General features: G+C 41.8%; 1 pseudogene; it reads right to left on the bottom strand.

Annotated features, from left to right (window-relative positions):
* Window positions 1-5,898: 5,898 nt before the first annotated feature.
* Window positions 5,899-15,187, bottom strand: LOC118965028 (nuclear factor 7, brain-like; annotated as a pseudogene).
* Window positions 15,188-22,445: the final 7,258 nt, after the last annotated feature.

Below are 22,445 nucleotides of genomic sequence, written 5' to 3' on the forward strand. Positions count from 1 at the left end.
TGTGAAAAGGCTGGCTGATGCATAGCTGCTTTTAGCTAAGCAGGTCTTTTTATTTCACATACACTAGTGTTGCTCTCAATTGTATCGGGTTGCACAAAAACAGACTGAACATTAAATACAATTCTATTTCAACTAACTTTGCCCTTTGGGCATGATGGTAGCTGATGCCCTTCACATTAAAAGGTTTTCACTGAAAGTCAGGAACAGTTCCTTCTCAAAATGTGAGATTTATTTGAATAAATATATAAAAAACAGCCCAAACCGATTAAGACCTACAATAAAACAAACAGGTATTTCCTTGCTCACCTCTCACTCAAACTGGCAGTCTCCCACAAACATTTAAACACCTGTAGTGCATCAACTCAATTAGTGGGAGGAGCCCACAATTAGCCAACCTGTGTTGTCATACGAACATTCCACACACTTTCAATTAAAGACAATCAACTGATTCACTCTATAGCCAGATGAAATGTTGATAGAAAACAGGGCCATTTACACAATATACAGTACATTCATAAATACACCGAGCAAAACTTGGGAAATGTTCAGTCTTTTATTAAGTGAGGTTGTGTTCACATCGTCACATATGTCATTACATGTTGTTTATGACTATGGACTCATGTATGGTCTTGTGTCATTTGAGAACAGTTGACTAAATCAGTGGCTCTCAATTCTCTCCTCAGGGAACCCCAGCAGTAGTGATGGGAAGTTTGGCTCTTTTTACTGACTCAGATCTTTTTGACTCTTTCAGTCAAAAGAACAAATCTTTTGACTCATTTGAGCCAGTAATGCCCAGAGCACGCAGGACCCTCTACCGATGAACGATGAACTGAAAACTCAAAATAGTCATGATTCTACAAGCCTCTCGTTCACGTCATTCACCATAAGGGGCTTATTGGAGCTGTCATTTGTGACTGAAACGTGTAAACGTGTGCTTTATACAATGCAGGATATAGTTGTTGACTGCTAGCCATACAAATAAGGTTTCTTGAAACATTTGAAACAAGATCTAGTTGTGGCCGCAGCTGGACTTCATTGTGAACGACTCTTGGCGGAACGCATTGCTTGATTGCCGTGAGATGATAAGCACAATGCCGTTCGCGAGTTCGGGTTTGTTGAGAAGAGGCTGTGTATATTTTGGTTGTGCAAAGCTGTGTCCATAACATTCAATAATCAATTATTTAAATTTTCAATTATCAGTTCTTAACATGTTTTTTTCTTCTATATGCTCATGATCTATTTCCCTACAAGGATATGACAGACAGTTGATGGTTGGAGCATGTCTCTGTAGCCGCTGAGCCGGATTAGCATGAATTCATCCTGCTGTAGTACTCATTGCGGCCACCCCTAGCAGGTCAAACAAACGACTAAAATGAACGAGTCACTCAGAAAAATTAATCATGTCTCTTGAGTCTATCATAGTATTCTCACATTTTGTTTGTGCATGCCGCCGCCTACCTTGCGGGAGTGTGTGGTCGATCATGTTACATTTTGTGATAAAAACTATTTTAGGGAAGAGAGAAAGGAAACAATAGCACCACCAACTAACCCTACACCTACAGTATACACCACTAAAAATATATACACTGTATGGATTTAAAAAAAAGACAATACAAACACACCACCTCATTCCACTACTTTGACCCTAACTGATCCTATACCAGGCTGACAGCCTGGGAGGACGGGACTCTTTCATTCAACACACCTTGTATCTCTCCTGCATTAAAACCTCGTACACCCAAGTACTGCTCTGCAGCTGCCACCACAACATCTATTTTCTATGACATACTTTGCATTTCTGCAGTACACTTGATAACCATGGCAATGAATGCTAAGAAGCCAACCTTACTGAAGCACAAATTCGTATATAATGTAACATTTTATCCAAAGCAACTTACGGTCATGCGTACATAGATTTTAAATATGGGTGGTCCTGAGAATCAAACACACTACTCTGGCGTTACAAGCACCATGCACTACCAACTGAGCTACAAAGGACCACATGTTGGCCCAATCCACCTCTGTATTGGCCTATGCCTACTACTCACCCTTGACCCATCCTCCTCTACTCTCTTCACTGTCTCACCATAAGACACCTTCTGTTCTATTCTGACCCTGGTAACCTCAACCTGTCTCTCTCACACAGGACACTATGATCACCAGCAACATTGGCACCCCCACTGTTGATACACACCTTTTTTTCCATCAATACTACACATTCCTTTGTCTCATGCCCTCTTGTACACTTCTCACATCTCAGAATCTCCCTCCTACACACTGCTGCAACATAACCTTAATCTTGGCATCTTAAACACCTTAGTGGGTTCGGCACAAAAGCTCTCACGGGTTAACTGATATATGCTAAAATGACGTTGTCAGGTAAAGACAGATTCAAACCTCAAAAGGACAGACAGTGTCTTCTCTGTTTCACCATGCTCGCCACCGGGTCTACGTCACACCAAACGGCGGGCATCATAGACACAGGTAATCTTTCATTCCACCTCAACACCCAATAATCACTCCTTTCAAAGGCGCTTTCACCTATTTAACAGTCCCGAAACTATTTTCTACCCAGCCTGAGACAACATATGGGTCAGCCAAAAGGCAGGACCAATTTTCTCCAAAAATGTAACTCCCAATGGGCTAGAATCATCGTTTGCATGACCACTGGGGCGAGGCTCAGACTCAGAGGTCTTCACCACACCTGCAACCACAGGTAGTCATCCATCCATGCAACCAACATCACACTCGTCAGGTTCAATTTCTAAGCCATCAGAGACAGCAGAGTATGGTTTGTACTTGGCACCGTTCTTCCTCACCACTGTTATATAGTGACTTCATCCGCTGTAATGCACGGATGGCCTTTCTCCAACACCCAACTTCTGTCCCTTAGCCCAATTTACTAGTCTGGCTAGCTTTGGCCTCTCCATGATATGCAAAGCCAGGGCTACATTGCATCTGAGAGCATAGTCCTCCGGGGATTACACTTGAGTCGTTCAAAAGAACGACTCGTTCTCGAACTGCACATTAGTGCACATTGAATTAACTTTTCAATTAACACAATATGGAATTCTAACAATATACAGTTGAAACGGAAGTTTACATAAACCTTAGCCAAATACATTTAAACTCAGTTTTTCACAATTCCTGACATGTAATCCTGGTAAAAGGTCCCTGTCTTAGGTCAGTTAGGATCACCACTTTATTTTAAGAATGTGAAATGTCAGAATAATAGTAGAGAGAATGATTTATTTCAGCTTTTATTTCTTTCATCACATTCTCAGTGGGTCAGAAGTTTACATACACTCAATTAGTATTTGGTAGCATTGCCTTTAAATTGTTTAACTTGGGTCAAATGTTTCATGTAACCTTGAATTTTGGCCCATTCATCCTGACAGAGATGGTGTAACTGAGTCAGGTTTGTAGGCCTCCTTGCTAGCACACGCTTTTTCAGTTCTGTACACAAATTTTCTATAGGATTGAGGTCAGGGCTTTGTCATGGCCACTCCAATACCTTGACTTTGTTGTCCTTAAGCCATTTTACCACAACTTTGGAAGTATGCTTGGGGTCATTGTCCATTTGCGACCAAGCTTTAACTTCCTGACTGATGTCGTGAGATGTTGCTTCAATATGTCCACATCATTTTCCATTTTCATAATGCCATCTATTTTGTGAAGTGCACCAGTCCCTCCTGCAGCAAAGCACCCCAACAACATGATGCTGCCACCCCCGTGCTTCACGGTTGGGATGGTGTTCTTCTTCATTAATGCCAAACAGTTCTATTTTTGTTTCATCAGACCAGAGGACATTTCTCCAAAAAGTACGATCTTTGTCCCCATGTGCAGTTGCAAACCATAGTCTGGCTTTTTTTATGGCGGTTTTGGAGCAGTGGCTTCTTCCTTGCTGAATGGCCTTTCAGGTTATTTCGATTTAGGACTCTTTTTACTGTGGATATAGATACTTTTGTACCTGTTTCCTCCATCTTCACAAAGTCCTTTGCTGTTGTTCTGGGATTGATTTGCACTTTTCGGACCAAAAGTACATTAATCTCTAGGAGACAGAACACCTCTCCTTCCTGAGTGGTATGATGGCTGCGTGGTCCCATGGTGTTTATACTTGCGTACTATTGTTTGTACACATGAACGTGGTACCTTCAAGCATTTGGAAATTGCTCCCAAGCAGGAACCAGACTTGTGGACGTCTACATTTTTTGGCTCATTTCTTTTGATTTTCCCATGATGTCAAGGAAAGAGGCACTGAGTTTGAAGGCCTTGAAATACATCCACAGGTACACCTCCAATTGACTCAAATTATCAGAAGCTTCTAAAGCCATGACATTTGTTTGAATTTTCCAAGCTGTTTAAAAGCACAGTCAACTTAGTTTATGTAAACTTCTGACCCACTGGAAATGTGATACAGTGAAAGTGAAGTGAAAACCATGTATGTAAACCATTGTTGGAAAAATTACTTGTGTCATGCACAAAGTAGATGTCCTAACCGACTTGCCAAAACTATAGTTTGTTACCAAGAAATTTGTGGAGTGGTTGAAAAACAAGTTTTAATGACTCCAACCTTAGTGCATGTAAACTTCCGACTTCAACTGTAATATGGCTAACCAGAATAAAACAAAACCTGTAGTTCTTCAAAAGGATCTATAAAGAACCTTTCAGATTGACTAACGTTCTTTTATAGAACCATTCTCCATAAAGATTCTATAAAGGAATATATAAAAAGGTTCTACATAGCCCCAAAAAGGGTTGTAACTGCAGCAGAACACTTTTCTGGTGCTATACTGTATATGCCCTTTTATTAATGGTTCTTCATACAACTTTAGGAAAGGGTTATTTAAAGAACCATAAAGCTTACATTTAGAACCTTGTGAACATGTTTCTTTATAGAACCTTGAAAAAAAGGTTCTATATAGCACCAGAAAGGGATCTGCTATGGTTACAAGCCAAATAACTAGTTTTTGGCACTATATACTGTAGAAGTTTTTTTTTGGTGTGTGTGTGTGATTCTACATGTGTTTCTCTAACTTCAGGAAATATGGTAAGGTGTTATCAATAAAATTTGAATTGAAATAAAAATAGATTTATTGATCAAAGACATGCTTCCTGGCTTTTTATTGACAAGAATAAATATGTTTTATTCAAATCAGAACAGTTCACATCTGGTACAGAGATTAGTAAATAATATATTACCATTTAATATTTACACTTTTTTTAAATGTCACAAGTGTAACAACTTTTACTTTAAAATAGTACTGTCACGTCCTGACCTTAGCTCCTTTTTTATGTCTCTATTTTAGTTTGGTCAGGGCGTGAGTTGGGGTGGGCATTCTATGTGTTGTTCTATGGTTTTGTATTTCTGTGTTTGGCCTGGTATGGTTCCCAATCAGAGGCAGCTGTTTATCGTTGTGTCTGATTGAGAACCATACTTAGGCAGCCTGTTTTCCCACTATGATTTGTGGGTAGTTGTTTTCTGTCTTTGTATTAGTTACCAGTCGGAACTGTTTCGGTTGTTATTTTTGTTTACTTTGTATTGTAGTGTTCAGGTTAATAAATAACGAACACTTACCACGCTGCGCATTGGTCCGATCTTTCCCGTTACAAGTACATAGATGATTAATGTCAAAAAATGTCTGAAATATTATTCAAATAAGATTTGATACAGAGTGATTAGCAAAGCTACAGATAAGGCATATTGATTTGAGGGCATCATAGTTTGAGAGCATCATTTAATAAAATGTCTTCAACATGAAGGTAATGGGAAAAAAAACTATTCACAGATCAGACCTGTGGAGAGAGAACTTGTATAAACAAAGTACTATTTCACCTCCTCTCTCAGATATTACATAATCTGTAGAAGAAATGTTACCCCCCCCCCACTTACCGGGACTACATCACTGTCAGAGAGACCTCTGATTGGCAGATATGTATATCAGGATGGTCAGCATCACCAAGCTTTCCATTAGAGAGGTATGGGTACATTCTCTCAGTAAACGTGTCTTTGTATTTGTAGATGTGTGTCATGTCTTTCAGGTCGTAGAAAGACACCTCCCTCTTGTCATAGTCCAGCTGCACACTGGTCCTCTGGAGTCTCCTCTTTAGTGTGAGACTTATCTCCTGCACAATATTTACCTCTCCTCAAATATATGGATTAGTATCTATACACCGTGGTTGCAAATATTTCCTTCTTCCTGTTGATTGACTCCTTGGCCACACCTATATACCAGTGAGAGTGGTCCCCTACCTCCAGCTCCCAGCTGTCTTTTCTTGACCTAAACCCTTCAGAGCCCAGAACATTGCCGTAAATTTTGTTCCTCTCTGGGTTGTCAGGGAGCTGCTGCCTTTTTTCTAAATGTCTCACAGTGGTCAGATCATCAGACGGAGAGAGCCTACATTCAGCAGTATTGGAGTCCAGAATCACAGGAGTGTACTTGACAATCCTTTGTATCTTCTTCCAGACTATGAACTGCAGATTTCCCAGGTGTTTTACCACATCTACCAGTGCTCCTGAGACCAGCTGTGGATCTGGCAGTGTGAACTGGGCTCTGGAGCTTGTCTGGGTGTGTTTGTAGCTCTTGAGAAATGACACATTCTGTTTCCGCAGGTTCTGTTTCACAGCAGGGATGATTTCTGTAAGAGAGGTGATCTGGTCCTGAATGTTCTTTCTCTCTGGTGATCATCTTACCCTTCTCCTTCTCTTCCTCCCTCCGTGCAGTCAGTCTGGCCTCCTCTTCCTCTCTGAGGAACTGGTGAAGCTTCTCAAGCTCCCCCCTGATCTGCCTCTCTGTCGCTCCCAGCTGCTTCCTGGAGCATTACATGTCTCCTCTAAGTCTTCACATTTGGTCTACTTGTCCTGCAGTGACTAAAACAGATGTTAGTTTTTCCTTCAGGTCTTGCTGTAAGGGTATGAATTTGTGTCCATGGTCATCAGGAGATTCACATTTGTGACCCACAGCTCTCTGCTTCACCTTACATAACCACTTTGGTTCATCTGTATGTTTACTACAAATTATCTATCTGTCATCCTTTGGATAACTATCATTCCTCCCTTCCCTGGACCCTCCTGCTTTCTATATCCCTGCATATTTGTCAACCAGCTCCTTTAATGAAAAATGAATTGCAGCATCCTTAGAAGATTTTCTCTTACAGACTAGACAGTTCTTGTTTTTGGTCTGATCCCAGTATTTGTCCAGGCAGCTGGAACAGAAGCTGTGGTGGCAGTCCAGAGAAACAGGTTCTCTGAAAGTCTCTGAACAGATATGACAGCACAGGTAAGTATCCGGGAGAGCTTTCTCAGCCATTTTCTTGAACAGTGCTGATGGTATCCTAGTGTCCTTTGATTAGCAAAAAAAAAACAATTGACACTAGAGCAACCACTTCATCTCATATGCTTAAAGCTACATTTTAGTTTTAACGCTAAATTGTAAATATTTCGCCACTATGGCCTATTTATTGCCTTACCTCCCTAATCTTACTACATTTGCACACACTGTACATAGATTATTCTATTGTGTTATTGACTGTACATTTGTTTATCCCATGTTTAACTCTACGTTGTTGTTGTCGCACTGCTTTGCTTTATCTTGGCCAGGTCGCAGTTGTAAATGAGAACTTGTTCTCAACTGGCCTACCTGGTTAAATAAAGGTGAAATAAAATAAATATGACCAAAATAAAGTAAGAAAATAAGTATGTGTCTGTGGTCAGACGCTTCACAAGTCCTTAACTGGCAGCTTCATTAAATAGTACCCGCAAAACACCAGTCTCAACGTCAACAGTGAAGAGGTGACTGGCATTCTAGAAAGAGTTTCAAAGAAAAAGCCATATCTCAGACTGGCCAATAAAAAGAAAAGATCAAGATGGGCAAAAGAACACAGACAATGGAAAGAGGAACTCTGCCTAGAAGGCCAGTATCCCGGAGTCACCTCTTGACTGTTGACGTTGAGACTGGTGTTTTGCGTGTGCTATTTAATGAAGCTGCCAGTTCAGGACTTGTGAGGCATCAGTTTCTCAAACTAGACACTCTAATGTACTTGTCCTCTCAGTTGTGCACCGGGGCCTCCCACTCCTCTTTCTATTCTGGTTAGAGCCAATTTGCGCTGTTCTGTGAAGGGATTAGTACACAGCGGTGTACGAGATCTTCAGTTTCTTGGCAATTTCTTGCATGGAATAGCCTTAATTTCTCAGAACAAGAATAAATCAAAATCAAATCAAATCAAATTTATTTATATAGCCCTTTGTACATCAGCTGATATCTCAAAGTGCTGTACAGAAACCCAGCCTAAAACCCCAAACAGCAAGCAATGCAGGTGTAGAAGCACGGTGGCTAGGAAAAGCTCCCTAGAAAGGCCAAAACCTAGGAAGAAACCTAGAGAGGAACCAGGATATGTGGGGTGGCCAGTCCTCTTCTGGCTGTGCCGGGTGGAGATTATAACAGAACATGGCCAAGATGTTCAAATGTTCATAAATGACCAGCATGGTCAAATAATAATAAGGCAGAACAGTTGAAACTGGAGCAGCAGCACGGTCAGGTGGACTGGGGACAGCAAGGAGTCATCATGTCAGGTATTCCTGGGGCATGGTCCTAGGGCTCAGGTCCTCCGAGAGAGAGAAAGAAAGAGAGAATTAGAGAGAGCATATGTGGGATGGCCAGTCCTCTTCTGTCTGTGCCGGGTGGAGATTACAACAGAACATGGCCAAGATGTTCAAATGTTCATAAATGACCAGCATGGTCGAATAATAATAAGGCAGAACAGTTGAAACTGGAGCAGCAGCACGGCCAGGTGGACTGGGGACAGCAAGGAGTCATCATGTCAGGTAGTCCTGGGGCATGGTCCTAGGGCTCAGGTCCTCCGAGAGAGAGAAAGAAAGAGAGAAGGAGAGAATTAGAGAACGCACACTTAGATTCACACAGGACACCGAATAGGACAGGAGAAGTACTCCAGATATAACAAACTGACCCTAGCCCCCCGACACATAAACTACTGCAGCATAAATACTGGAGGCTGAGACAAGAGGGGTCAGGAGACACTGTGGCCCCATCCGAGGACACCCCCGGACAGGGCCAAACAGGAAGGATATAACCCCACCCACTTTGCCAAAGCACAGCCCCCACACCACTAGAGGGATATCTTCAACCACCAACTTACCATCCTGAGACAAGGCTGAGTAGAGCCCACAAAGACCTCCGCCACGGCACAACCCAAGGGGGGGGGGGGGGCGCCAACCCAGACAGGATGACCACATCAGTGAATCAACCCACTCAGGTGACGCACCCCCTCCAGGGACGGCATGAGAGAGCCCCAGTAAGCCAGTGACTCAGCCCCTGTAATAGGGTTAGAGGCAGAGAATCCCAGTGGAAAGAGGGGAACCGGCCAGACAGAGACAGCAAGGGCGGTTCGTTGCTCCAGAGCCTTTCCGTTCACCTTCCCACTCCTGGGCCAGACTACACTCAATCATATGACCCACTGAAGAGATGAGTCTTCAGTATAGACTTAAAGGTTGAGACCGAGTTTGCGTCTCTGACATGGGTAGGCAGACCGTTCCATAAAAATGGAGCTCTGTAGGAGAAAGCCCTGCCTCCAGCTGTTAGAAATTCTAGGGACAATTAGGAGGCTTGCGTCTTGTGACCGTAGCGTACATGTAGGTATGTACGGCAGGACCAAATCAGAGAGATAGGTAGGAGCAAGCCCATGTAATGCTTTGTAGGTTAGCAGTAAAACCTTGAAATCAGCCCTTGCTTTGACAGGAAGCCAGTGTAGAGAGGCTAGCACTGGAGTAATATGATAATTTTTTTTGGTTCTAGTCAGGATTCTAGCAGCCGTATTTAGCACTAACTGAAGTTTATTTAGTGCTTTATCCGGGTAGCCGGAAAGTAGAGCATTGCAGTAGTCTAACCTAGAAGTGACAAAAGCATGGATTAATTTTTCTGCATCATTTTTGGACAGAAAGTTTCTGATTTTTGCAATGTTACGTAGATGGAAAAAAGCTGTCCTTGAAATGGTCTTGATATGTTCTTCAAAAGAGAGATCAGGGTCCAGAGTAACGCCGAGGTCCTTCACAGTTTTATTTGAGACGACTGTACAACCATTAAGATTAATTGTCAGATTCAACAGAAGATCTCTTTGTTTCTTGGGACCTAGAACAAGCATCTCTGTTTTGTCCGAGTTTAAAAGTAGAAAGTTTGCAGCCATCCACTTCCTTATGTCTGAAACACATGCTTCTAGCAAGGGCAACAGATGCAGAGCCTCGGTCCGATGCCATTAAAATGTAATTTACCACCTTCACAAGTGCCGTCTCAGTGCTATGATGGGGTCTAAAACCAGACTGAAGCATTTCGTATACATTGTTTGTCTTCAGGAAGGCAGTGAGTTGTTGCGCAACAGCCTTTTCTAAAATTTTTGAGAGGAATGGAAGATTCGATATAGGCCGATAGTTTTTTTATATTTTCTGGGTCAAGGTTTGGCTTTTTCAAGAGGCTTTATTACTGCCACTTTTAGTGAGTTTGGTACACATCCGGTGGATAAAGAGACGTTTATTATGTTCAACATAGGAGGGCCAAGCACAGGAAGCAGCTCTTTCAGTAGTTTAGTTGGAATAGGGTCCAGTATGCAGCTTGAAGGTTTAGAGGCCATGATTATTTTCATCATTGTGTCAAGAGATATAGTACTAAAACACTTGAGCGTCTCTCTTGATCCTAGGTCCTGGCAGAGTTGTGCAGACTCAGGACAACTGAGTTTTGAAGGAATACGCAGATTTAAGGAGGAGTCCGTAATTTGCATTCTAATAATCATAATCTTTTCCTCAAAGAAGTTCATGAATTTATCACTGCTAAAGTGAAAGTCATCCTCTCTTGGGGAATGCTGCTTTTTAGTTAGCATGCGACAGTATCAAAAAGGAATTTTGGATTGTTCTTATTTTCCTCAATTAAGTTAGAAAAGTAGGATGCAGCAGTAAGGGCTCTTCGGTACTGCACAGTACTGTCTTTCCAAGCTAGTCGGAAGACTTCCAGTTTGGTGTGGCGCCATTTCCGTTCCAATTTTCTGGAAGCTTGCTTCATGGCTCGGGTATTTTCTGTACCAGGGAGCTAGTTTCTTGTGAGAAATGTTTTTAGTTTTTAGGGGTGCAACTGCATCTAGGGTATTGCGCAAGATTAAATTGAGTTCCTCAGTTACGTGATTAACTGATTTTTGTCCTCTGGCGTCCTTGGGTAGACAGAGGGAATCTGGAAGGACATCAAGGACTCTTTGTGTTGTCTGTGAATTTATAGCACGACTTTTGATGATCCTTGGTTGGGGTCTGAGCAGATTATTTGTTGCAATTGCAAACATAATAAAATGGTGGTCCGATAGTCCAGGATTATGAGGAAAAACATTAAGATCCACAACATTTATTCCATGGGACAAAACTCCAGCGTATGACTGTGACAGTGAGTGGGTCCAGAGACATGTTGGACAAAACCCACTGAGTCGATGATGGCTCCGAAAGCCTTTTGGAGTGGGTCTGTGGACTTTTCCATGTAAATATTAAAGTCACCAAAGATTAGAATATTATCTGCTATGACTACAAGGTCCGATAGGAATTCAGGGAACTCAGTGAGGAACGCTGTATATGGCCCAGGAGGCCTGTGAACAGTAGCTATAAAAAGTGATTGAGTAGGCTGCATAGATTTCATGACTAGAAGCTCAAAAGACGAAAACGTATTTTTTTTTTTGTAAATTTAAATTTGCTATCGTAAATGTTAGCAACACCTCCGCCTTTGTGGGATGCACGGGGGATATGGTCACTAGTGTAGCCAGGAGGTGAGGCCTCATTTAACACAGTAAATTCATCAGGCTTAAGCCATGTTTCAGTCAGGCCAATCACATCAAGATTATGATCAGTGATTAGTTCATTGACTATAATTGCCTTTGAAGTAAGGGATCTAACATTAAGTAGCCCTATTTTGAGATGTGAGGTATCATGATCTCTTTCAATAATGACAGGAATGGAGGTGGTCTTTATCCTAGTGAGATTGCTAAGGCGAACACCGCCTTGTTTAGTTTTGCCCAACCTAGGTCGAGGCACAGACACGGTCTCAATGGTGATAGCTGAGCTGACTACACTGACTGTGCTGGCAGGCTGGCTAACAGCCTGCTGCCTGGCCTGCACCCCATTTCATTGTGGAGCTAGAGGAGTTAGAGCCCTGTCTATGTTGGTAGATAAAATGAGAGCACCCCTCCAGCTAGGATGGAGTCCGTCACTCCTCAACAGGTCAGGCTTGGTCCTGTTTGTGGGTGAGTCCCAGAAAGAGGGCCAATTATCTACAAATTCTATCTTTTGGGAGGGGCAGAAAACAGTTTTCAACCAGCGATTGAGTTGTGAGACTCTGCTGTAGAGCTCATCACTCCCCCTAACTGGGAGGGGGCCAGAGACAATTACTAACATTGTTGGTGCCGACGTGGATAACAATATCTCTATACTCTCTACACTCGCCAGTTTTAGCTTTAGCCAGCACCATCTTCAGATTAGCCTTAACGTCGGTAGCCCTGCCCCCCGGTAAACAGTGTATGATCGCTGGATGATTCGTTTTAAGTCTAATACTGCGGGTAATGGAGTCGCCAATGACTAGAGTTTTCAATTTGTCAGAGCTAATGGTGGGAAGCTTCGGCATCTCAGACCCCGTAACGGGAGGAGTAGAGACCAGAGAAGACTCGGCCTCTGACTCCGACCCGCTGCTTAATGGGGAAAACCGTTTGGAAGTTTCTGTCGGCTGAATGAGCGACACCGGTTGAGCGTTCCTACAGCATTTCCTTCCAGAAACCGTGAGAAAGTTGTCCGGCTGCGGGGACTGTGCCAGGGGATTTATACTACTATCTGTACTTACTGGTGGCACAGACGCTGTTTCATCCTTTCCTACACTGAAATTACCCTTGCCTAGCGATTGCGTCTGAAGCTGGGCTTGTAGCACAGCTATCCTCGCCGTAAGGCGAGTACAGCGACTGCAATTAGAAGGCATCATGTTAATGTTACTACTTAGCTTCGGCTGTTGGAGGTCCTGACGAATCGTGTCCAGATAAAGCGTTCCTTTTACAGGCAGGCATGTGAATAAAACAATTTGCATATTTACCAAAGGGCCCCAGGGGACCAGTAATTCCCCCTTTGGACACATGACTCACATTGTGATTCATACGCCCGAAAATAACATCAACACTGCCTGTTAAATAAAAAATAAACTAATCAGAATAAAAAATGTAATTCTCTCTTGATAACTCCATAAGGAAATAATTGTATCCCATAAGGTAATGATCAAATAGACTAGAGACAGCTAGCTCTCTCTCTCTCTCTCTCTCTCCTTGTGGTCTGAATTACACAGGACTATTAATAAATTATAAACTTCTTCCTAATGTCTTGTTTTTGCATAGCCCATAAAAAAACAAAACAATGTCTGCTGTCTTTCTAGTGAGGGTGATCAGGCCTCACCAGGAAGTCAGAACAGAAGCCAGAGGTCAGTCAGCCCTATTAAGTGAGTGTTTGTTTTCCTGAACCCCAGACATTATTTAAAGATATTTCAAACATTTTGTCTATCAAGTTTACATTGGGTTTTTCAGTACATTTCTTCTAATCAAGAGAATGTACATGTGTGCAACAGAAACTCTGACAATAGAAACTTTAATTTGTGTACAGCATCTTTCTAACCTGTGAAGAACCCACTAAAACCAAATAAAAGACCCCACACTTCTAAATCAAACAGAATATTAACCACTAACAAATATTAATTAATAGGTGGGTTGTTTGTGGGTGCTGATGTGTGTGTAGCAAAAATCGTAGGGTAAACACAAACAGCATAGCAAGGCCTAGCTTAATTTGGGAGTTTCCTTAACTGCTGAAATCCGGGCACTTTTAACTGCTCTCCTAAGGAAGCCTTTCAAAGGGAGAGATACAGAATAATTGATAAACATTAAAAAAAAACTTGGTAGCAAGAAAGAAAATAAACATGTACTTAGTTTTCCGTCCTAAAAAGTCTTAATCATTTATCGAGTTTACTGCATCTTGGGCAGGAAGTCTCGATAAACCCATGCGTATACAGAATTATACTTCAGACACATTTATACTTCAGACACATCAGATGATAGAGTGTCCCATAAAGCTGAATTGGGCACCTTCTAAGGTAAACAACTTTCTTGTAATCGTAATCATTTTGACCAGTTGCATTGACATGTAATTCTGTACAAACTGTCCCTAATTTCCCCACTGCGTCGGTCACAGCCTGTTTGAGTTCAGTGTGTACTGGCGGCTATCTATTGTTCCACAGAAAGGTTATCTCTAACCCAAACAACAGATGACTTAACCACGAGAGCAGTGGACCAGGCCTTGGAGAGTGAGCAGCATCTAATTTAATATCAGTCCCAATGCTCAATTCGTCTGTCTTACTCCTTCAAATTACTAAGATTATTGCCTTATTGGATTGCTATCTGAAAGCCAATTACCATTCACTTGTTACTTTCAATAGTCTCCATAATCTATTTACTTCCACTAAAACCGCCTCTTTCCAGTAGAACAAAAAAAATCTCAATCACTTCTCCTAATTCACACGGATCACACTCAAACAATGTTCTGCTTTTCCCCCTATTGCAAAGTTGAAAATAAACATGATAACTTTCTCCATATTGGAAAGCATTGTTTTCATTTTAGTATACCTTCAAAAAGTTACTCTTTATATATTTTTTTACCAATCTCTGTCGGATATTCACTTTCTGCTTCAATATTTATTAAATGTCTATTATTTTAAGATTCCTATGTAATGCTTTGGAGGGATCAATATGTATTAACTGGGTTGGCACTTTATCAGTCCCCAGTAGATGTCATGCTCCGTCCATAATAAGTCTCTACCTAACACTTTAAACAGTTGAGTAGGTGAAGACAGAAAATCATTGGTTCTATTTAACAGGGTACGGGCTTATTTAAAAATGTCTTACCAGGGTGGAGGAAATCACATAAGCATGTATAGTTTTATTGGTTAGTGGTAAATCAAGTCCCGTTCAATGCTTTAACCTCATCTTCATCAAAGGATCCATAAAGGGACCACTCTGAACAGAATAGCTTTTACACCACTTACAAACATCTGCATGTGGGTGTGCAAGCTGTATATATGTATTTTGTCTATTCTTACTTCATCAGATCATCATCGTAATAACCCATTATACAAATATTCTGTTACTTTATCTCTAGTAACCCATTATGCATTTGTATACATTTATAAATGTATAAATCTTTAGGTTTTCACCTCCACACTACAGCAACAATCACAGCGCAGCAGCCTTAGAGGTACAAATATCTTTCAATGGCTTCTCCTGTCAGTGCTCACTACCTACAGATCTAAAAACTCAGCTCACTCAGAACTGGTTGGGGTATCCATTCTTTCACGCACTCAGTAATCCTCTTTCACACTGGAGCTAGTCCCCCGATAGCTCTCATTCACTCTGTACAGTCAGCTTAATATCCACATTTCAATCTCTTAACATTCAAATTTCAATCAATCATATTATTATCCAAATTCCAATGAGCTTATCACCCAAATATCAATCAATCAGCTTATTTTCCAAATTCAATACACAACTTTCACAGCCACATCCACTTAGTACTATTCCCAAACATACTCGGTAATCTCCCTTATTACCACATGTGCATCTTCAACAATTCTCTGTCTTCACTATACATATAAAATAGCACAGTGTGCACCTTATGCTATTCTCTACTAGTGGATGCAGACCATGTAGACATTTCTCTTATACATACCTACAGACAGCTGTCAGCGGGGCATGGTACCATTACTTGTCCTCGCTCTAGTCTTCTCTCTAAGACTAACTCTAGCCTTCTTCATGTCATCTGTATCTTCAACGGTTCCTCTATAGTCTCTACATTCACCATAGTCTTTACAGTATCCATGATCCCTGAACATTTGTCGTCCCTAAGCATCCATAGTCCCATTAGCATCCATAGTCCCTATAGTTATAGAAATCTATGGTCCCTACAGCATCTGTAGTCCCTCAGCATCATAGTATCAATAGTTTATATAGTCATAAACGCTATGGTTTCTATAGGCTCTTTAGTCTTGCCGCTTCCCGTACATGTAAATAACTCCCCGTATTCAAAAACACCTTGTGTTATTTTGTAGGCTAGTGGAACCCTCCTTCTACATATGTATGTTAAATTTGATTGGTTTTATTTTTTATTTTATTTTATACAGATTCATTTAAATTGACTTACTGAAATCAGTTGCCGTCCCTCAATTGTTTGCGGATGATGTGTCTCCTCCTGGGCAGCTCACAGTAAGGGTCTGGTCTGGGCGGGTCCTTGTCCTCTTTTGGTCAGACGGGAATTTTCCTCATGCTTCACAAAATGCTCCACCGGTTTTCCTCGCAGACCCCCACTGGAAAGCTCTGCAGGCTGAATCAATCATGCTGCTCGTGATGCCAAATTGTTGTGGAAATTCTTACACAGGGACACTCAAAGTCAAAGTTAAATTAATAATTGTTTATTTGTCAGTGTACTGGAGAGGTTCTAACCAACTCAATTTACCATAGTACACATGCCAATCAGGAGCTCTTCCTGGGAAGTCTCAGAGGTTGTCTTATATACGGCTATAAACAGACAAGTTATATTTGCATGATTTAGCATAATTAATTAATCATTACCATTTTGTTTCATTCATGTGACCTACCAATACTGGTTCATAACATGTGATAGATCAATACCTCATGAGGCTTCTTTTCTCTCAGCTGAAACCTTGAAACTGAGACATTTTTCGTTTCAAACTGAGACGTCTTTCGTTCTTCTGAAAACAAGGTCTGGGCATACTGCCAAGTTGCAGCTACTGATAGTGAGGATTTGTTCAGTCAGCATTCTTGCATGAACACAGAAATTGGTTTATAGAACAGCGCATGAATAGAACACAGACATTTGTTATAAGAAAGCATTAACATAAAAATGTCCATTACAATACATTTATAAATAATGTAAAGCTGAATGGCTTGAGTCAATAAACATTCAACTCTTTTAAGTAACTAAATAAGTTCAGGATGAAACATGTGCTTAACAAGTCACATAATAAGTTGCATGGACTCACTCAGTGTGCAATAGTAGTGTTCAACATGATTTTTAAATGATTACCTCATCTATATACCTCACACATACAATTATCTGCAAGGTCCCACAGTCGAGCAGTGAAATTCAAGCACAGATTCAACCACAAAAACCAGGGAGGTTTTCCAATGGTTCGCAAAGAAGGGCACCTATTGGTAGATGGGTAAAAAGCAGACATTGAATATCCCTTTGAACATGGTGCAGTTATTAATTACACTTTGGATGGTGTATCCCAGTCATTACAAATACATATACAGGCACCCTTTCTAACTCAGCTGCCCGGAGGGGAAGGAAACCGCTCAGGAATTTCATCATGAGGCTAATGGGGATTTAAAACAGTTACAGAGTTTAAATGGCTGCAATGGGAGATAACTGAGGATGGGTCAACAACACTGTAGTTACTCCACAATACTAACATAAATGACAGAGTAAAAAGAAGGAAGCCTGTACATAATAAAAATATTCCTAAACATGCATCCTGTTTGCAATAAGGCACTAAAGTAATACTGCCAACACAAAAATCCAAAACATCAGAGTACCACTTTTTTGGGAGGTTCAAGCATGGAGGTGGCTGCATCATATTATGGGTATGCTTGTCATCAGCAAGGAATATGGATTTGTTTTTCAGATACAAATCAATAGAGCTAAGCACAGGCAAAATCCTGGAGGATAACTTGTTTCAGTCTGTTTCCCAGCAGACACTGGGAGACAAATTCACCTTTCACCAGGACAATTACTTAAAACACAAGGCCAAATATACACTGAAGTTGCTTATCGTGATGACATTGATGACACTGAGTGGCCTAGTTAAAGTTTTGACTTAAATCGGATTGAAAATCTATGGCAAGACATGAAAATGGCTGTCTAGCAATAATCAACAACAAACGTGACAGAGCTTGAAGAGTTTTTTAAAGAATAAATGGGCAAATATTGTTCAATCCAGGTGTGCAAAGCTCTTAAATACTTACCCAGAAAGACTCACAGCTGTAATCGATGGCAAAGGTGATTCTATATACAGGACGTTATGCACACTAGAACTGTCACTTTATTTTCAAATGTCAAATTTCTTCAACGAATCTACCTCTGTTACAGAAAGTTCAAAGATGAAACATTTGATTAACACACTAGCCATTTCCTGCAGTCAAATGACCCAGTGGCCTTGTGCTGGACATTTGTAATGTTTGTTCTTTTCTAATAACAAATTTCTGTATTCAATTCATGTGCTTTTCTACTAACCATTACCTGTGTTCATGCAAATGACTGACTGAACGAATCCTCACTATCAGTAGCTGCAATTTGGCAGTATGCCCAGAACTTTGTTTTGAGAACAAAATATATCTCAGTTTCAAGATCTCAGCTTAGAGAAAAATCCTTGTGAGGTATTGGTCTGTCACATGATATGAAACAGTATTGATCGGTCACATGAATGAAACAAAATGGGTATGATTAATTAATTATGTTAAATCATGTAAATATAACTTGTCTGTGTATAGCTGTATTGTCACGCCCTGACCTTAGAGATCCTTATTAAAATCAAATCAAATCAAATTTTATTTGTCACATACACATGGTTAGCAGATGTTAATGTGAGTAGCGAAATGCTTGTGCTTCTAGTTCCGACAATGCAGTAATAACCAACAAGTAATCTAACTAACAATTCCAAAAACTACTGTCTTATACACAGTGTAAGGGGATAAAGAATATCTACATAAAAAGATATATGAATGAGTGATGGTACAGAGCAGCATAGGCAAGATACAGTAGATGGTATCGAGTACAGTATATACATATGAGATGAGTATGTAAACAAAGTGGCATAGTTAAAGTGGCTAGTGGTACATGTATTACATAAGGATGCAGTAGATGATATAGAGTACAGTATATACGTATACATATGAGATTAATAATGTCGGGCATGTAAACATTATATTAGGTAGCATTGTTTAAAGTGGCTAGTGATATATTTTACATCATTTCCCATCAATTCCCATTATTAAAGTGGCTGGAGTTGAGTCAGTGTGTTGGCAGCAGCCACTCAATGTTAGTGGTGGCTGTTTAAAACCTGTTAAGTCTACCCCCTCCTTTTTCGAACAATCTGTTAAAAATCGCGCAACATTTCAGCGTCCTGCTACTCATGCCAGGAATATAGTCTATGCATATGTGGATAGAAAACACTCTGGGCCTCCCGGGTGGCGCAGTGGTTAAGGGCGCTGTACTGCAGCGCCAGCTGTGCCATCAAAGTCCCTGGGTTCGTGCCCAGGCTCTGTCGTAACCGGCCGCGACCCGGAGGTCTGTGGGGCGACGCACAATTGGCCTAGCGTCGCCCGGGTTAGGGAGGGCTTGGTCGGTAGGGGTGTCCTTGTCTCATCGCGCACCAGAGACTCCTGTGGCGGGCTGGGCGCAGTGTGCGCTAACCAAGGTGGCCAGGTGCACGGTGTTTCCTCCGGCGCATTGGTGCGGCTGGCTTCCGGGTTGGATGCGTGCTGTGTTAAGAAGCAGGACGCATGACTTTCAACCTTCGTCTCTCCCGAGCCCGTACGGGAGTTGTAGCGATGAGACAAGATAGTAACTACTACAACAATTGGATACCACGAAATTGGGGAGAAAAGGGGTAAAATTCAAAAAAAAAAAAAAAAAAAAAAAAAAAAAAAGAGTTTCTAAAGTTTCTAAAAATGGTTAAATCATGAAAAGCGCAAGAAAAACTGGTCACTGAAAACTGAAAAAAATATCCATGCGCCACTTGCATGTATTGTTTAAGGGGCACCAAATTAAATAGGGCCGAGATTGCAATTCCTACAGCTTCCACACGATGTAGCCAAAAACGTCATTTTCATTGACAAAAATCCTTTGTGTCATGACAAATAGATCCTTCATTCCGTCCAGCAATCGATTTTGGAAAAGAGAAAAAGGGACATTGTTTTCTTGAGTAGCTGCTATTGAATACAGATCGCCCAGTGATCAATTTGATCGCTTATTAACGTTTACAAATACCTAAAGTTGGGTTACAAAAGTAGGTTGAAGTGTTTTGTCAAAGAATATAGGCAACTTATATAATTTTTTAAAATGACGTTGCGTGTTGGAAGAGAGCTTTTTTCCTGAACCAGACAGGCTATACAAATGGATATTTTGGGCATACATGGACGGATTTAATCGGGAAAAATACCCAATTGTGATGTTTATGGAACATATAGGAGTGCCAACAAAGAATATCATCAAAGGTAATGAATGTTTTATATTTTATTTCTGCGTTTTGTGTAGCGCCGGCGGTGATGCGTTGTGCAGACCTCACTACCCTCTGGAGAGCCTTACGGTTGTGGGAGGAGCAGTTGCCATACCAGGCGGTGATACAGCCCGCCAGGATGCTCTCGATTGTGCATCTGTAGATGTTTGTGAGTGCTTTTGGTGACAAGCCAAATTTCTTCAGCCTCCTGAGGTTGAAGAGGCGCTGCTGCGCCTTCTTCACGATGCTGTCTGTGTGAGTGGACCAATTCAGTTTGTCTGTGATGTGTATGCCGAGGAACTTAAAACTTACTACCCTCTCCACTACTGTTCCATCGATGTGGATAGGGGGGTGTTCCCTCTGCTGTTTCCTGAAGTCCACAATCATCTCCTTAGTTTTGTTGACGTTGAGTGAGAGGTTATTTTCCTGACACCACACTCCGAGGGCCCTCACCTCCTCCCTGTAGGCCGTCTCGTCGTTGTTGGTAATCAAGCCTACCACTGTTGTGTCGTCCGAGTTGAGTTGGAGGCGTGCATGGCCACGCAGTCGTAGGTGAACAGGGAGTACAGGAGAGGGCTCAGAACGCACCCTTGTGGGGCCCCAGTGTTGAGGATCAGAGAGTGGAGATCAGAGGGTGGAGATGTTGTTGCCTACCCTCACCACCTGGGGGCGGCCCGTCAGGAAGTCCAGTACCCAGTTGCACAGGGCGGGGTCGAGACCCAGGGTCTCGAGCTTGATGACGAGTTTGGAGGGTACTGTGGTGTTGAATGCCGAGCTGTAGTCGATGAACAGCATTCTCACATAGGTATTCCTCTTGTCCAGATGGGTTAGGGCAGTGTGCAGTGTGGTTGAGATTGCATCGTCTGTGGACCTATTTGGGCGGTAAGCAAATTGGAGTGGGTCTAGGGTGTCAGGTAGGGTGGAGGTGATATGGTCCATAACTAGTCTCTCAAAGCACTTCATGATGACGGAAGTGAGTGCTACGGGGCGGTAGTCGTTTAGCTCAGTTACCTTAGCTTTCTTGGGAACAGGAACAATGGTGGCCCTCTTGAAGCATGTGGGAACAGCAGACTGGTATAGGGATTGATTGAATATGTCCGTAAACACACCGGCCAGCTGGTCTGCGCATGCTCTGAGGGCGCGGCTGGGGATGCCGTCTGGGCCTGCAGCCTTGCGAGGGTTAACACGTTTAAATGTTTTACTCACCTCGGCTGCAGTGAAGGAGAATCCGCATGTTTTCGTTGCAGGCCGTGTCAGTGGCACTGTATTGTCCTCAAAGCGGGCAAAAAAGTTATTTAGTCTGCCTGGGAGCAAGACATCCTGGTCCGTGACTGGGCTGGTTTTCTTCTCGTAGTCCGTGATTGACTGTAGACCCTGCCACATACCTCTTGTGTCTGAGCCGTTGAATTGAGATTCTACTTTGTCTCTATACTGACGCTTAGCTTGTTTGATAGCCTTGCGGAGGGAATAGCTTCACTGTTTGTATTCGTTCATGTTACCAGTCACCTTGCTCTGATTAAAAGCAGTGGTTCGCGCTTTCAGTTTCACGCGAATGCTGCCATCAATCCACGGTTTCTGGTTAGGGAATGTTTTAATCGTTGCTATATGGGAACGACATCTTCAACGCACGTTCTAATGAACTCGCACACCGAATCAGCGTATTCGTCAATGTTGTTATCTGACGCAATACGAAACATTATTGACTTCCGGCGCCGACAGAGATGGCCGCCTCGATTCGTGTTCCTAGGAAACTATGCAGTTTTTTGTTTTTTTACGTGTTATTTCTTACATTAATACCCCAGGTCATCTTAGGTTTCATTACATACAGTCGAGAAGAACTACTGAATATACAGTGCCTTGTGAAAGTATTCGGCCCCCTTGAACTTTGCGACCTTTTGCCACAATTCAGGCTTCAAACATAAAGATATAAAACTGTATTTTTTTGTGAAGAATCAACAACAAGTGGGACACAATCATGAAGTGGAACGACATTTATTGGATATTTCAAACGTTTTTAACAAATCAAAAACGGAAAAATTGGGCGTGCAAAATTATTCAGCCCCCTTAAGTTAATACTTTGTAGCGCCACCTTTT

Source organism: Oncorhynchus mykiss, chromosome 6, assembly GCF_057628025.1.
Source record: "Oncorhynchus mykiss isolate SJ-2025 chromosome 6, ASM5762802v1, whole genome shotgun sequence".
Taxonomy (NCBI): Eukaryota; Metazoa; Chordata; class Actinopteri; order Salmoniformes; family Salmonidae; genus Oncorhynchus; species Oncorhynchus mykiss.